Source organism: Lathyrus oleraceus, chromosome 2 (genome assembly GCF_024323335.1).
Source record: "Lathyrus oleraceus cultivar Zhongwan6 chromosome 2, CAAS_Psat_ZW6_1.0, whole genome shotgun sequence".
NCBI classification, from domain to species: Eukaryota; Viridiplantae; Streptophyta; class Magnoliopsida; order Fabales; family Fabaceae; genus Lathyrus; species Lathyrus oleraceus.
This window is the reverse complement of record NC_066580.1, coordinates 175,940,552-175,958,606: the sequence shown is the minus strand read 5'-3', so window position 1 is coordinate 175,958,606 and position 18,055 is coordinate 175,940,552.

The following is an 18,055-nucleotide window of genomic DNA, read 5'->3' as shown; positions in this document are numbered from 1 at the left end:
TTGGGTATGATCCTAATGAAGATAAAACTTCAACTAGTGACCAACCAAAATCTCCTTTTTCATATCACTACACACACACACAAGAGCAACAATTTAATAATGCCAGAAAACCCAAAGTACTAAGAAGCTCTGGGAAAACTAATCACAAAGGACCCAAAAGACTATGGGTACCAAAGGATAAGATTGTTTATGTTGCAGATATCATATGCAGCAAAGTTCAAACACCAGTCATGGTACCTGGACTCTGGATGCTCGCGACACATGACGGGAAGAAAGTCTATGTTCCAAAGCCTGGAACTTAAAGATGTCGGATTCGTTGGCTTCAAAGGTGATCAGAAAGGAAGGATCAGAGGCTTCGGAACTATTGGTAATGGTACTCTTCCCTCCATATCTGATGTATTATATGTAGAAGGATTAATGCATAACCTGTTATCAATAAGTCAATTAAGTGATAACGGTTATGATGTAATCTTTAATCAAAAGACATGTAAATCCATAAATCAAAACAATGGTTATGTCTTATTCACTGGCAAGAGGAAAAACAATATCTATAAAATTAATCTTTCTGATTTAAAAGAACAAAATGTAAAATGCCTGATGTCTGTTCACGAAGAGCAATGGGTATGACATAGACGCTTGGGCCACATTAGCATGAGAAAACTATCTCAGCTAAATAAACACGAGTTAGTCAGAGGCCTACCTAAGCTGAAGTTCTCTTCAGATGCTCTATGTGAAGCATGTCAGAAAGGAATATTTTCAAAAACATCTTTTAAAAAGAAAACTATTGTTACTACCTCTAAGCCTCTGGAACTTCTTCACATTGATTTATTTGGTCCTGTGAAAACAGCATCAGTCAATGGAAAGAAGTATGGACTAGTCATTGTTGATGATTTCAGTCGCTGGACATGGGTAAAATTCCTAAAGCACAAGAGTGAGTCTCACTCTGTATTCACCAGTTTCTGCTCCAAAGTGCAAAAAGAATTTGACTCTAAAATTATCAGAGTCAGAAGTGATCATGGTGGAGAATTTGAAAATAAATCTTTTGAGGAATTATTTGACTTTAATGGAATATCCCATGATTTCTCCTGCCCTAGAACTCCATAACAAAATGGAGTTGTAAAGAGGAAGAATAGGACACTCCAAGAGATGGCCAGAACCATGATCAATGAAACGAATGTGGCTAAGCACTTTTGGGCCGAAGCTGTAAATACAGCGTGTTACATTCAGAATAGAATCTCCATAAGACCTATTCTGGAAAAGACTCCCTATGAACTGTGTAAAGGAAGAAAACCAAACATTTCATATTTTCATCCTTTTGGATGTTCCTGCTTTATTTTAAACACTAAAGAACATCTGAACAAGTTTGATTCCAAAGCACAGAAAGGTATTATGTTAGGATACTCAGAACGCTCTAAAGGCTACAGAGTATACAATACAGAAACCAAAATTGTGGAAGAATCAATTCATGTCAGATTTGACGATAAGATTGACCCTGAAAAGTCAAAGCTAGTTGAGAATTTTGCAGATTTGGAAATCACTCTTGCAGGATCTGACAAAAAGACTGAAGCTCCAGAAGCATCTACCATTCAAACTCCTGAAGAAATTAACTCTCCAGTAATTCCAAAGAAAGCTAAAAGTCGCCTCAACATATCTGAAGAGTTGATTCTGGGTAACAAGGACGAACCTGTCAGAACTAGGTCCACCTTCAAGACCTCTGAAGAAACTCCTCAGGGACTAGTATCTCTGATCGAACCTACGTCCTGTGATGAGGCACTTCAAGATAGCAAATGGGCTCTTGCCATGCAAGAAGAGCTAGATCAATTTACGAAGAACGACGTCTAGGATCTTGTTCCTAAGCCCATAGGCACTCACGTTATCGGAACCAGATGGGTGTTCAGAAACAAGCTGAATGAGAAAGGAGATGTCGTCAGAAACAAAGCTCGACTGGTAGCTCAAGGTTACAGTCAACAAGAAGGTATTGACTACAATGAAACCTTTGCTCCAGTCGCCGGGTTAGAATCTATTCGCCTTCTTGTATCTTTCGCTATCAAATTATATCAAATGGATGTCAAGAGCGCATTCCTTAATGGTTATATATCAGAAGAAGTGTATGTCAACCAACCTCCAGGTTTTGAAAATCCAAACTATCCAGAACATGTTTTCAAACTTAAAAAATCTTTATATGGACTTAAACAAGCTCCCAGAGCTTGGTATGAACGTTTAAGTAATTTTCTTCTAGAACATAATTTCATCAAAGGGAAAGTTGACTCCATACTCTTCTGTAAAAACATTAAAAATGATCTCATGATATGCCAGATATACGTTGATGATATCATTTTTGGTTCAGCTAACGCCTATGTATGTCAAGAATTCTCTGAGTTAATGCAGGCAGAATTTGAAATGAGCTTAATGCAAGAACTCAAGTTCTTCCTAGGAATTCAAATCAATCAAGCTTCAGAAGTCACGTACATTCATCAAAGCAAATACATAAAAGACATTCTGAAGAATTTTGATATGGCTGAATGCAATTCTGCAAAGACTCCCATGCATCCAACCTGCATTCTTGAAAAAGAAGAAAGTACAGACTATCTGGTTTTTGTGATGCAGATTACGCAGGAGACAGATTGGAATGAAAAAGCACTTTTGGAAATTGTCAGCTCTTGGGAAACAATCTGATATCCTGGGCCAGCAAAAGACAATCAACAATAGCCCTGTCCACTGCAAAAGCAGAATACATCTCAGCATCATTGTGCACTACCTGTAAGACCCCAATTTTGGGCCCTAAGATCCCTCATGGCCCATATCATTCATATCATAACCTCAAGGATCAATGCATGCCTTTGCTTCCCTCCTAGTGGATAGATCGCCTTGTGGGTTTGTTTCTTGATCACCAAGCATACTTTGCATTTGTATATCTTTGCTTTTCACATGTTTATTAACCAAAAAGTACAAAAATATTGTCTGTTTAACCTTGTTGATTGCAGATGAAGCAATTAGGTCAAAGTCAGTCAACAGTCAGTCATTGCAATGGATGGTGGCCATTCTTGCAGAATTTGGGCACCATGGCCCATAATCAAAAGTTCATACATCTTGGGACATCATTTGAAGTCAAGTTCTCAAGGGATTAGGGTTTGGAAATCATCAGAAGAAGTTCAATCAGTCCAAAACCCTAGAAAAGTCAACAGACAGTCAACCTTGGTCAACAGTTGATTTAATCAGAGATTTGATGGATAGAATTGATCTGAAGAAGTTCATTCATGCTTGTATAAGCCTCATTTATCATGTCAAACCTCATCATGGAAGAAAATCAAGTCAAATCAGAAATTTTCCAGAAATAGAAAGTGGACCTGTAATTTCAACTGCCAAAAATGGAAACTTCTTGATCTTAAACTTACATCATGATACAAGCTTCAAATGAATTTTTGCCCAACATGAAAGTTGAAGATCTTGTTCTCCCATTTTCAAAAAGTCCAAGAACTCTCAAATCCCATGTGTGGTTGTCAAGATATGATCAAATCATTTTCACCAATTTTTGAACTTCAACAAGCCATATCTCTCAAACCATAAGGCCAAATTTGGTGGGGTTTTTTCCTACAAACCACATTTTTCATCCTCTTTCCAAAAATATAAATTTCATTCATCAAAACCCTACCATTCAAAATGGCATTTTTTTGACCTTTTTCATTTAAATTCAAGTTTGACCAACCTTTGACTTTTTGATTTTTTTGATTATTTCTCACTTTGGCCAATTGGGACTTGTTATATATGTCATTTGCAATATGTACCAAGCCTAAATTCAATTAGCATTCCATCATACCACTTCCATTTTTTGCTTTGATTGTCAAGTTTACAAGTGATGCATTTTGGTTCATTAAGTAAAAGCAAGCTTGCCGTTCCATTTAGAGACCACAAACAGCATAAATAAATGTTATTTGCAGCCTGTCTAAAGGCCCATTGGTGGCCAGCATACACCTCCTTCTTCACTTGTGCAAAAGCTAGCAAAATGGCAAATTGATTTCATTTGGCTAATCCAACTTAGCATTTCCATTAGCAAGGCTAAACAGTGCTATATAAATGATATTTCTGCCATATTCTAACCCTAGCCACAATCACAAACACACAGAAAATTCTGTTTTCTCTCATTTTTCCATTTGGCTCGATTGGCATTTTTCTGCTTGAAGCACAAGAGAACCACGAGCGCCCTTGTTTCCTTCATCATTTGTCCAACCTTTGGAGCTTGTTTGAAGTCCTATCCCCTTGCTGTAATACCATTTGATGCTACTGCTACATGAAGCCATGTCCATGGTGAAATTTGAACCGAGCTGGATTTGATGGTTTTGAGCTGAGCTCCTCCAACTATCCGTCATTATCAAGCATTGTGGATCTTTATTTGAGCTGGAAACCTCCAAACCATCACTGTTTCACGATTTTCTCCACAGCCAAGTGAGTTTTTCGACCATCCCCATTCTCTAATCCATGACATATTTTAGGTAGATTTTGCTTTGTTGAGTCTATTACAACTTGAATTACTTAAAACCATCGAGAAATGCATGAGATATATGGGTTTGAAATTTTCTGCTCATGATGATTTTTGTTCGATGCATACTGTGTAAAGTGTTTCAGTACATTTGGCTGTTGGATTTGTGTTGTTTGAAGTTTGTTTGCTCAATGGATATGGTCACTTTCGATTTCTGGGCAATTTGTTTTTTCATGTATGAATGTTAATGATGATGAACACCCTGTTTCATAAGCCCTCGATTAGCCCAGAATTCACATGAATATGTTCTTGCTTGTTACTTCTTATTTAGTTCAAATTGGTGTTTATGGTTGTGGTAATAGTCATGTACAAAGAAAGAGGAACATGTTGATATGATGTTTGTCGATGTTGGTCGTGAATTGCTCTTACTGTTTTTTTCTTGAAATGATGAACAAAATGATGAGGGTACTGTATGATTGAAACCCTAAAAGCTTGCGCCCAGATTTCCTTCATGAAACGCGATTGGGCTTTTGTTTCCTTTTGTCTGCTTGCTATTGGCACTGTATCATTGCCTCACCAGCTACCACTTGCCACGTCCCCAAACCAATACTCACCGTTTCATTTATTCACCCACAGTATTTTGTTTTCATTTCATGAATTATGTTTTGGTCTGTTTTGTTAGTTTGTTTTGCATGCACAACCTTATTACAAAGCCATACTACCTATCACTGCTTGACACGGCTGGAAATTGAAACTCACCGTTTCATTTAAGTTGGCCGTCACTTACCATAATGCCATCAGTCAACTCATGTTGACCTTGTTGCCATGCTCTTGTTCATATTTTGCTCAATTAATCATCAAACTTCACCAATTAATTTCTCCTTCAATTTTAATCAAAAATTATGATTCTTTTTCCATGATGTTCACAATTGAGTCTAGTATTTAAATGTGAATTTTAATTATTTTTCCATTGGTTGGTTTTTTAATTGGTAATTATTTTCTCAACATATGTGCATAAATGATACATCTCACCATTTCAATTGTGAAATATTCATGTCATATCCAATGCCTTTGAAATTTTTTGTGGTAAAACTAGACACATTGACCTTCATTTTGGTATAAAGTTTGTGCATTTCTCATTTGTGGATTGAGAGCTTTGATTTTTTGAAGTTGTGTGTTGCATTTGGTGTCATACCATGATCATGCATTTTCACAATTTTTGTTCACACACTTCCCTACATCCAAATGACTCCAAATTTTGCATGAATGATCCCTTGTATGTCTAATTGATGTATGAATTTTCTGGGAATTAATCTTGCTGTTTTCCATTTGATTGAGAATTTTCTTCCATATGTGGTCATTTGTTGACTTTTTGTGCTATGCCTTGCCAAATCTTTTGTGAAATTCTCAAATCTTATTGTATGAACATGAAATTTCATATGTGATAACTAGACATCTCAAGCTTTGCATTGGTGTAAATTTCATTCATTTCTCTTCTGTTTTCAAATTGATATGATTTTTTGAAGTTGACCCATGCTTGTTGACTTTCACCATGCTTACTTGAATTTGATTTGAATTCATGATTTTACTTGACTGCCTTCCTCTCATCCAAATGCCATGAAATTTTGCATGCTTGCTATGTTAGATGTTAGGATTGAGTGTGATTTATTTCATGATTTTTGGAAATGTTTGAGTTGACTTTTGAAGGAAGTCTTTGCTGTTGACTTTTGTGTGCTTCTCTTGCCATGCTTTGCATCCTGTTGCATATGAAATGACCATGATGCATGATTTGGTTATGAATCCAATTGAGAATGCTTCTTGAATGTTTAAACTTGGTTTGGTTTGACTTTGTCTTGCTGCCTTGACTTTTTCTTTCATCTTTGACCCTAGGCTAGTCCTAGTGGTCTTCTGAGCTTACAATTGAGCTATTTGTTTCAGGTTGAGCACCCATGCTTAAGGATCACTCAAATGTGATTGAATTTGTTTGTTTATCATGTGCTAACAATTTGTGTTGTAGGTGACTCATACTTGAGTCTTTGTGCCTTGCACAATTGGTCCCACTGTGTGACTATTGGTTCATTTCCTTTTGGTTTTGACTGTTGACTTGTTTGCTAATGAGTTTGACTTTTGCAGGTGCTTTAGTTGCTTAAGTTCTTTAAACTTGCTTGCTTGCTTTGCTTTATAGCATTTGCTTTGAGGTATAATTACTTCTTCTTCATGTAGTCTGGAGACCCGGTCTGTTATTTGACCGGGCAAACTGTCTGAAGTCCTCCTTAAGAGGCAATGCCTGTGTTTGTTTATATTTGTCCTAAGCAGGAAAAGTCCTTCAAGTAAGGCAATTGGTGGAAGGTAGGGATAAGTAATCTATCCCCCACTATTCAGTGTGTCCTCTCTTTGCTCCCAGTACCTGGTTGAAGCAATGAGATAAATACCCAAGATCTAATCGAGTCAATAATGTGGAGAGAGTTCCTACTTTCTGAACTCCCACACTTTCTTTGATGCTCTCTCTGATATGAGATTGAAGCAATGAGGCACACCCCTCATCTCCTTTTCATCTGCTTCACCTGAGCCCCTCAATGGCCAGGTTAAGAGCAACCTTTACCCATTACAGTGGACTTTTAAAGTCAAACCCTCTTGTGTGAGCCCCCATTGTTTGGCTATAGAGTGTGTTGTTTGATATTCATTGATGGATTGATTGCTTCATGTGCACTTGCTTGCCTGTATGCTATGCATTTATCATCATCATCAATTGCCATTAATGCATGATCATCTCATTTATCTTTGTGATGCTATCATTGTTGTTTGCCCATTGAGGACAATTGTAAGACCATTGCTTTGGCATTTGCTCCTGTGATATGGAAGGATAGAGTGTAAGACCTCATTGGTCACTCATATCTTCTGTTTATCTGTTTGTATGTGAGGATACAGTTGTAAGTCCCTGTGAGTTGGCATCTGCTTTCCTGTGATCATAATTTGATCTGTTTGATTTGTATGTGAGGTTGCAGTTGTAAGTCCCTGTGAGTTGGCATCTGCTTTCCTGTGATCATAGTTTGTTTATCTATTTGTATGAGAGGTTGCAATTATAAGTCCCTGTAAGTTGGCATTTGCATTCCTGTGATCATATTGTTGCTTTTGTTCTTGTATGTGAGGATCCATTATAAGTCCCAGTGACGTGGCATTGGATTTCCTAGGACCATACTGTGGAGTTAACCTAAGTCCAGATAATTGGCAGTTGATTTCCATATTTCTCATTCTTGTTTTCTTTTGAGGAGATTAGTGTAAGTCCATTGAGTGGCTTCTGATATCCCGTTCTGTTTTAGGAGATTGGTATAAGACCATTGATTGGCATCCGATATCCGCTTTTGCTTGATTTGCTTGTTTGTTATTATTAATTGCTATTCCAAAGGACACACTTGAATCATCTCCCATATGATCTCAAGAAGTGAACCTTCTAAGAAGTTTTACTATCCATCCTCATCCATTCATCATTCATTATGTCCTAGACTTTTCACACTAAACCTTTTAAACTTGACATAAGTGTTGTGCAAACATCTTCATGTTTTCTAGCTAAAAAACCTGGACTCAAGTCCTTGACCTTTTTTTCAAACCCATTTCATAATACTTCTTTCAAATTGATCTTAATCATACTTTGACCCATTTTCATAATCATAATCAGTAACTCCACTCATTCACTTGTTTTGGCTTTGTCCATTAATGCTTTCATACATGAGCTATAGGTTTGATTTATCTTAGTGGTTGATGTTAATCTCACCTTCTGTCTTTAGTGATTGAATTGTAAGTCTTCCTCGCCTATTATAGGGTTAACCCCTCCCTGGCCAGTTGAAGCTTTTCTCACATGGTGGACGTTGTTGTTTGTATAAGGTTGAGTTTTCTCCCGTGGATAACGTAAGACCTAGGGTTTGTGTTTAAAATTGAACCTAACCCACTTTTGGAAATCTTTTAGCCGAACTACGGCGTTCTGATCCTTACCTTTGATGGAAGGTACGTAGGCAACGGGTTCATCCGTTCGAACCCAATAATAAAAAAAATGTATATTCTTTTCTCATCATCCCAATCATGTTTGCACAATACTTTTGTCATAACAAATATTAATTTAGCATAACAAGTGTGAAAAGGGCTCCCTAGGAGTACCTAGGACGTAGTGGGTGCCTAACACCTTCCCATTGCGTAATTTACCCCTTACCCAGACTCTCTGATCTTTTTATTAGTTTTCTACGTGTAAAACTTCTTAGGCTTTTGTTCGCTTTTTAGCCAGTCCTTTGGATAAATAAAAGTGCGGTGGCGACTCGAAATTGAATGTATCTCTTAGCTTATGATTTAACCGATAGATCATATAGCGACGAATACACCGCTACAGAAAAGTGGCGACTCTGCTGGGGAGACCTCACCAGAATCCCTGGTGGTAGTGCCTACTTTTCACCCTTGTTGTGATATATATTATTATTCTTTATCTGACATATTTTTGTACAATTTGGGATGACTGTATTGATTGTAATGTGTGAATTGCTTGATATACATTGCTGTTTGCTTTGGTGATCTGTGAGATGAGTTCTATACCCGAACTCGAGTGTACTCTAGGATAGGAGAATGGCATAGTCTTGTCGACTGGTGTGGAGTAGTCCTTAGCCAGTTGACTTGCGAGTCCATTCACTTGGTGGAGGTCATGTTGAATTAATAATGTCACACAAGTTATTTGTGGTTAGGCATTATTCTTTCAATCATGTGCCGCAGAAGCCAAGGACCTTAGTTTACCAAACCCATCTTGGCCTATTTTTAGGACCGTAGTGCGGAGGTCGTTCAGATGTCAGTTCTGATACGATTGTTACGCGATACTACACTCATAAGAGTTTCTCTTGAGAATATTCTTGGAATACGAGTATTCGTTCCTCCGATAATATTCGAAAGATGGAACGATGATTATGGGAACCTCTGATAGAACATGTCTGGCAGGTTTAAACCCTAGTACACTCCCTTTGGGTGGTTCTTAACCGAGACTCCATGCTCGTGACTCCCAACAAACCCGTGATTCGTGGTTGAGTCGTTCAAACATTGTTAATATCAATGGATCCCGGATCAGGTGTAAAACCTAAATCCACCAAAGCGGCTGGTTGATATTAGGAATGTTTGAACCGGTCATGTACCGTTAATATCAATGGAACTTGGGTGTCGATAAGGTGAAAACCTAAATCCACCAAAATGGATGATTGATATTAGGGATACATAGAGCTTTCCCACGACCTTTGTTTGGTGTGCTTTGTTTGATCCTTGAGTGTGTTTGTTACATTCATGCATTCACGCATTCATCCGCATTCATGTCATCAAAAGAGAAAAGTTTCAAGGAACTTAAAGGGTTATTTGCAAAATTTTCAGACATGGAAAGACCAAAAAGGCATACAAAGAAGTACAGCTTTAAGCAGCCTGATGTAAAAGAGTTAAGGAATCTGACATCGTATGTATTAGATCCCTTGGGTTTCAAAGCTCGATATGGGAAGCTTCTGCCGTTGCTGACTACTCAAGTGGATGAGGGATTGATGAGCACTCTTGCTCAGTTCTATGATCCGCTCTATCATTGCTTCTTATTTCCGGACTTCCAGTTGTTGCCGACTTTGGAAGAATACTCTCACCTTATTGGGATTCCTATTCTGAATCAAGTGCCGTTCAGTGGCTTAGAGAGTATTCCATCTGCTCGAGAGATTTCCAACTTGTTGCACATAGATGAAGATCTGATTAGAGCTAATCTGACTACCAAAGGCGGAATTCAGGGTTTTCCTTCTGAGTTCCTCATTGCCCAAGCTACCTTTTATGGGAAGGCCATGAGTGAGGATGCCTTTGAGGCTCTATTCGTTTTGCTTATCTATGGATTGGTGCTGTTTCCCAACTTCGACAAGTTCGTGGACATGAATGCCATTAGGATCTTTTCAGTCCTTAATCCGGTTCCGACCTTGTTGGGTGATGCATATGTCTCCATGCATCTGAGGAATATGAAGAATGGAGGAGTTATTGTCTGCTGTCTACCCCTGCTGTACAAGTGGTTTATTTCGCACTTGCCGCAGACAGTTGCTTTCAAGGAGAACAAGGGATGTTTACGGTGGTCTCAGAGACTCATGTCTCTCACCAATGATGATATCACCTGGTATGATCGTGTGTATGATACCGTTCAGATCATTAATTCTTGTGGGGAATTCCCTAATGTGCCTCTTCTTGGTACATGTGGTGGGATTACCTACAACCCTACGCTTGCACGTCGTCAGCTTGGGTTCCCCCTAAAGGATAAACCCCATAACATTCTGTTAGAAGGTGTGTTCTTTCAGGAGAGTAAAGATCCCCAAGGCCTGAAAGCCAGATTTGTCCGCGCTTGGCGCAATATTCGCATAAAGAGTAGGAATGAATTGGGTCCAAAGAACTGCATTGCTTTGGAGCCATACACCTCTTGGGTCAGACAGAGGGCTGCTACCTACCTGATGCCGTATGATCATCCGAGACCTACACTGTTGGATGTGGCTGGGCCTTCAACCCTCCCTACCCAACGTGTAGAGGAGTTGAGAGAAGAAGACCTTTCGCGTGCCTGGATCCGCGAGAGAGAGGAACTGCTGCAGCAGCTCAAGGAGAAAGATGCTATGATTGAATTTCTCGAGCACCGAGTGATCGACGATCCGAACGACACTTGGACTTCTCTGCTTCCTCAGTCATCCAAATTCTGGAAAAGGAAGTATGATCAACTTGCAAAGGAGAAAGCTGATATGGAGGCTGCCTATGAGAGAGAGATCAAGAAGTTGTACACTTCTCGTCTTCCAGCGTCCCCGAGCTAATAGGGATCCATAGGATGTCATTTACCTTTTCTCTTTGTAATATTTAAAAGAATGCTGTACTTCTTTGTCTTAATATTTTGAATGAAATATTTTCCATGAGTAATCAAAATGTTTAAATATTCAAAATATTGCAAACAAAAACCCTAAGGGTTCCTTGAAAATCAAAACATTTGCACAAAGCATTTCATGCATCATTCTTGCATAAACAGGTACCCATTTTTCTGGTCTTCCGGTTCTAACTCCTGTTCTTCATTTATTTTGAAGACAAGCTGACTCACCGGTATTATACGAGGGTCAACTCTGCAAGGATTATGGAGCAATTGGAACAAGAGAACCAGAGTTTGAGGGATGAAGTCGCCAGACTTGGCGCTCTGATGGAGCAACTCCTTGCTGCCCAGAATCAGCCTGCTCCTCAACAACCAGCAACTCCGGTTCAGCGGACAGTTATATCTGAGATAGCTACATCAACGGTGCCTGTCAGTGCCCAGCAGCCTAACGCCATGCCTCCAGGTTTTCCTTGGGGGATGCCTCCTGGCTTCATGCCTGATCTGCCAGCTCCAACATTTGCACAAATGCCGGCATCTAGCCCGGTCCCTATTCCTGTTCCTCCTGTCGTGCATACCATGCCGAGGGTAGACGACACCATTTATCACTCTGAAGCGTCTGAGGGCTCAGATGTTCACGAGAAGATGGATGCTATGAACGATCAATTCCTTGAGCTGAGAAAGGAATTGAGAACTCTCCGTGGCAAAGATCTCTTCGGCAAGTCAGCAGCCGAACTTTGTCTAGTTCCCGGCGTTAAAATACCAGTTAAATTCAAGGTCCCAGACTTTGAAAAATATAAAGGGAACACTTGTCCTTTGGCACATCTGGTCATGTATGCCAGAAAGATGTCCACGCAGACCGACAACGATCAACTCTTGATCCACTATTTCCAAGACAGCTTGTCTGGTGCTGCCCTCCGTTGGTACATGAGTCTAGATAGCGTCAACATCCGCTCTTTCAACGATCTTGGCGAAGCTTTCGTCAAGCAATATAAATACAACGTTGACATGGCGCCTGACAGAGATCAACTCAGGTCTATGTCACAAAAGGACAAGGAGTCGTTCAAGGAGTACGCCCAGAGATGGCGTGAGCTGGCAGCTCAAATCACTCCACCATTAGAAGAGAAAGAGATGACCAAGATCTTTCTGAAGACTCTTGGGTCATTTTACTATGAGAGAATGGTGGCCAGCGCTCCCTCTGATTTCACCGAGATGGTGAACATGGGGATGCGTCTTGAAGAAGGTGTCCGTGAAGGACGGTTAGCAAAAGATGATGGTTCTTCCTCTAAACGATATGGAGCGTTTAAGAGGAAAGAAGGCGAATCGCATGCTGTGCAATCTCAGCCGAAGCATCGAAGACCCTCTGTTCAGAGGAAGCCTGCACATCGTGCCAGACATCAGCATCAGGTGGCTAATGTGGCACCCGTATTCAAGGATAATGCTCAACAGTATCAGCATCAGCAGCAATATCCACAACCGCAGTATCAACAGCAACAGCAGCGTCCACAACAACAGGCTTACCAGCCTCGTGGAAGTACAACCAATCAGGCTAATGTGAACTATGATAGGAAGAAGGTCAGCTTCGACCCTATTCCGATGACATATACAGAGCTTTATCCCTCCTTGTTGGAGAGGAAGTTGGTTTCGCCCAGGGATCCTCCTGCAATTCCTGCAAACCCGCAATGGTGGTACAAGCCAGACCAGCATTGTGTCTATCATTCCGGTGCTCCGGGCCACAACGTTGAGAACTGTTTCCCGCTGAAGAATAAGGTTCAAGACCTTATGAGAAGCGGCATTTTGAGTTTTGAAGACTCCAACCCAAAATGTCACCAGGAACCCATTGCCTTCGCATGGGAAATCTGTCAATATGATCCAGGAAGACCTTGGGAAGTACAAGGTTAAGTACATCAGTCATATCCGGCAGTCATTGGTTGGATTACATAAGATGCTGTGTCAGCACAGCTATTTGAAGCATAACCATGACCAGTGCCGCGTCTGTTCTGTTAACCGCTTGGGTTGTGATCAAGTGCGCTGTGAACTTCAGAAATTGTTGAATGAAGGTACCATTGAGATTCTCCAGAATCGCAATGTTGATGTTGTTGAGCCCGAGGTGAGTGTCATATCACCGGTGTTCAAGTTGCCAGAGCCCGTTGTTATTCGGTATAATAGCAACAAGCCTAAAGCTTCGCTTTCTCTGATTATCAAGCCAGCCGGCCCTGTGCCGTATTCATCTGATCGAGCGGTACCTTTCAGATATAGTCCTGTTGCTGTCCAGGATGGGGTTGAAGTTCCTCTGCCGTCTACATCTGTAACCACTATCGCTGATGTTAGTGGGTTGACCCGAAGCGGTCGTGTGTTTTCTGCACCTGCCAAGGCTCCTGCTGTTTGCTTCTGAATCTGTTGAGCGTCCTGTGGGGACTGCTGTGAATGTTCAGAATCCGGCACTTGATGTTGCCAAATCCTCCTCTGTACAAAAGACTCCTGTTTCTTCAGATGGCCCGAGTGGCATTGTTGATGAAGAATCTGATGAGATGCTGAGGCTCATCAGAAAGAGTGAGTACAACATTGTAGATCAGCTTCTACACACGCCCTCCAAGATTTCCATTCTTTCTCTATTGCTAAACTCAGAGCCCCATCGGGAATCTCTGCAGAAAGTCTTGGACCTGGCATATGTCGATCACGACGTCACCTTGGAACAATTTGATAGCATTGTTGCAAACATTACTGCCTGCAACACTCTGAGCTTTTGTGACGCTGATCTCCCTGAGGAAGGAAGAGACCACAACATGGCTTTACATATATCTATGAATTGCAAATCTGATGCAATGTCCAATGTATTGGTGGACACTGGATCGTCCCTTAATGTATTGCCAAAATCCACACTCTCCAGATTGTCATATCAAGGTCCTCCTATGAGGCAGAGTGGGGTTGTTGTTAAAGCTTTTGATGGGTCGCGCAAGACCGTGATTGGGGAAGTGGACCTCCCGATCAAAATTGGACCAAGTGACTTCCAGATCACTTTTCAAGTAATGGATATTCACCCATCATACAGCTGTCTCTTAGGCAGACCATGGATTCACGAGGCTGGCGCCGTGACATCCACCCTACACCAAAAGCTGAAGTTTGTGAAAAACAAGAAATTGGTTGTAGTAGGGGGAGAAAAGGCTCTCCTGGTCAGTAATCTATCTTCTTTCTCGTATATTGACGCAGAGGATGAAGTTGGAACTCAATTCCAAGCTTTATCTATTGATGAACCAATCGAGAAGAAGTCTCCTTCATTCACTTCCTACCGAGATGCGAAGCTGGCCATTGAATGTGGTGCAGTTGCTGGATTAGGGAAAGTGCTTGAACTTGAAGATAACCGTTCCCGGGCTGGCATTGGCTATGGTTCTGGGGCATGCAATGAGCAAGGTCTGTTCACCAGTGGAGGATTCATCCATGCTGATCAACCTGCAGGAGAGGAAGCTGCTGCTATCATTGAAGAAGAAGATGCAGAAGACTTGAACAATTTTGTTATTCCTGGTGGTGTCTGCCACAATTGGGTCGCTGTGGATGTTCCTACAGTTATCCATAGATCAGAGTAATTGTTCATTTTGTTTAAAACCCTTCTCCCATGCCAAAAGGAGAAGTGATGACATTGTTGGCAAAGCATATATACAATGATATTTTCATTCAATTTTTGCATTGTTAAACATTTGTTTTTCCTTTGTTTTCACTTTTTGCTTTTCTTTATGAAATCAGTGATCACAAAAAATAAAAAACAAAAATAAAAGCTATCAAAGCAACATTTTTCATCTGCATAATGATTTGCTTGTTTAAATGCTGAATTTTTCTTAACCAAAATCATTATGCAGGTTGATCCTAAAACCCATTGAACATAATGATCCAACGCCATCTCCCAACTTTGAATTCCCTGTATTTGAGGCAGAGGAAGATGACGTTGAAGAGATTCCTGATGAGATCACCCGTCTCCTTGAGCACGAAGAGAAGATCATTCAGCCGCATCTTGAAGACTTGGAAACAGTCAACTTGGGGTCTGAAGATTGTGAGCGCCTGGTGAAGATTGGGGCACTTCTTGAAGGGTCTGTTAAGGAAGATTTGATCAGCTTGCTACGAGAATATTCAGATATCTTTGCTTGGTCATATGAAGACATGCCGGGTTTAGATACAGACATTGTGCAACATTTCCTGCCTTTGAAGCCTGAGTGCGTGCCTGTGAAGCAGAAGCTCAGAAGAACTCATCCAGATATGGCAGTGAAGATCAAAGAGGAAGTTCGGAAGCAAATTGATGCGGGGTTTCTGGTGACTTTGACATATCCTCTATGGGTGGCCAATATTGTGCCTGTTCCTAAGAAGGACGGAAAAGTCCGTATGTGCGTTGATTATAGAGATTTGAATAAAGCTAGTCCAAAAGATGATTTTCCTCTACCACACATTGACATGTTGGTAGACAATACGGCTAAATTCAAAGTCTTTTCCTTTATGGACGGATTTTCCGGATATAATCAAATCAAGATGGCACCAGAGGATATGGAGAAGACAACATTCATCACACCTTGGGGAACATTCTGTTATCGAGTGATGCCCTTCGGTTTGAAGAACGCCGGAGCCACGTATCAACGAGCTATGACTACCTTGTTTCATGATATGATGCACAAGGAGATAGAAGTCTATGTGGATGATATGATCGCTAAGTCCCGAACGGAAGTTGAGCATATTGAGCATTTGTTGAAGCTTTTTCAACGTTTGAGGAAATTCCAGCTTCGTCTGAATCCGAACAAATGTACCTTTGGAGTCCGTTCCGGAAAGTTGTTAGGTTTTGTGGTAAGTGAAAGAGGTATTGAGGTTGATCCTGCAAAGGTCAAAGCAATACAAGAGATGCCCGCACCCAAGACTGAGAAGCAAGTTCGAGGTTTTCTTGGCCGCTTGAACTACATTTCCAGATTTATATCCCACATGACTGCCACATGTGCGCCGATATTCAAGCTCCTCCGGAAAGATCAGTCTCATGATTGGACCGAGGATTGCCAGAAAGCTTTCGACAGTATCAAAGATTATCTGTCCGAACCTCCGATTTTTGTCTCCGCCAGTGGAAGGAAGACCTCTGATTATGTACTTGACAGTTCTTGAAGACTCGATGGGTTGTGTACTCGGTCAACAAGATGAATCAGGGAAGAAGGAGTTTGCTATCTACTACCTCAGTAAGAAGTTTACTGATTGTGAGTCTCGGTACTCTATGCTTGAGAAGACGTGCTGTGCTTTAGCTTGGGCAGCTAAGCGTTTGCGCCAGTACATGATTAATCATACAACTTGGTTGATATCCAGAATGGATCCAATTAAGTATATCTTCGAGAAGCCTGCTTTAACTGGGAGGATTGCCCGTTGGCAGATGCTGTTGTCTGAGTATGATATCGAGTATCGAGCTCAGAAAGCTATCAAAGGTAGTATCTTGGCTGACCATCTAGCGCACCAGCCAATTGAAGATCATCAGTCTGTTCAGTATGACTTCCCTGACGAGGAAATTCTGTATTTGAAGATGAAAGATTGCGATGAGCCTACACTTGATGAAGGTCCAGAACCTGGTTCCAGATGGACGATGGTGTTTGATGGCGCTGTTAATCAATATGGAAATGGAATTTGGGCAGTAATTGTTAATCCCCAGGGATCGCACATTCCATTTACAGCAAGGCTAACTTTCAAATGCACGAACAATATGGCGGAGTATGAAGCCTGTATTATGGGACTTGAAGAATGCATTGACTTGAGAATCAAATATCTTGATGTCTATGGTGATTCAGCTTTGGTTGTCAATCAGATCAAAGGTGAATGGGAGACAAATCAACCAGGTCTCATCCCATACAGAGATTATGCAAGGAGAATTTCAACTTTCTTTACAGAAGTTGAATTTTATCATATTCCTCGAGAGGATAATCGGATGGCAGATGCCCTTGCTACGCTTGCTTCCATGATTGTAGTCAGATGGTGGAATGATGTTCCCAACATTACTGTGATGCGCTTGGACAGACCCGCTCACATATTTGCAATTGAAGACGTGAAAGATGACAAGCCTTGGTATTTTGATATCAAGAATTTCCTCCAGAACCAGGTCTACCCACCTGGGGCATCTGTGAAAGATAGGAAAACTTTGAGAAGGTTGTCAGGCAGTTTCTACCTCAGTGGTGAAGTGCTGTACAAGAGAAATTTTGATATGGTTTTGCTCAGATGCGTGGATAGACACGAAGCAAACCTATTGATGACTGAGGTCCATGAGGGTTCATTTGGTACTCATTCCAATGGACATGCCATGGCTAAGAAGATGTTGAGAGCAGGCTACTATTGGCTGACAATGGAGTCTGACTGTTGCAAGTATGTGAAGAAATGTCACAAGTGTCAAATTTATGCGGATAAGATTCATATTCCTCCGACACTCCTGAATGTGATTTCATCACCATGGCCTTTCTCTATGTGGGGAATCGACATGATCGGTATGATTGAGCCGAAAGCGTCCAACGGACATCGGTTTATTCTCGTAGCAATTGATTACTTCACCAAATGGGTTGAAGCCGCGTCGTACGCGAATGTAACCAGGCAGGTGGTTGTGAAGTTTATCAAGAACCAGCTGATTTGCCGTTATGGTGTGCCAGAGAGGATCATTACTGATAATGGATCCAATCTGAATAACAAGATGATGGATGAGTTGTGCG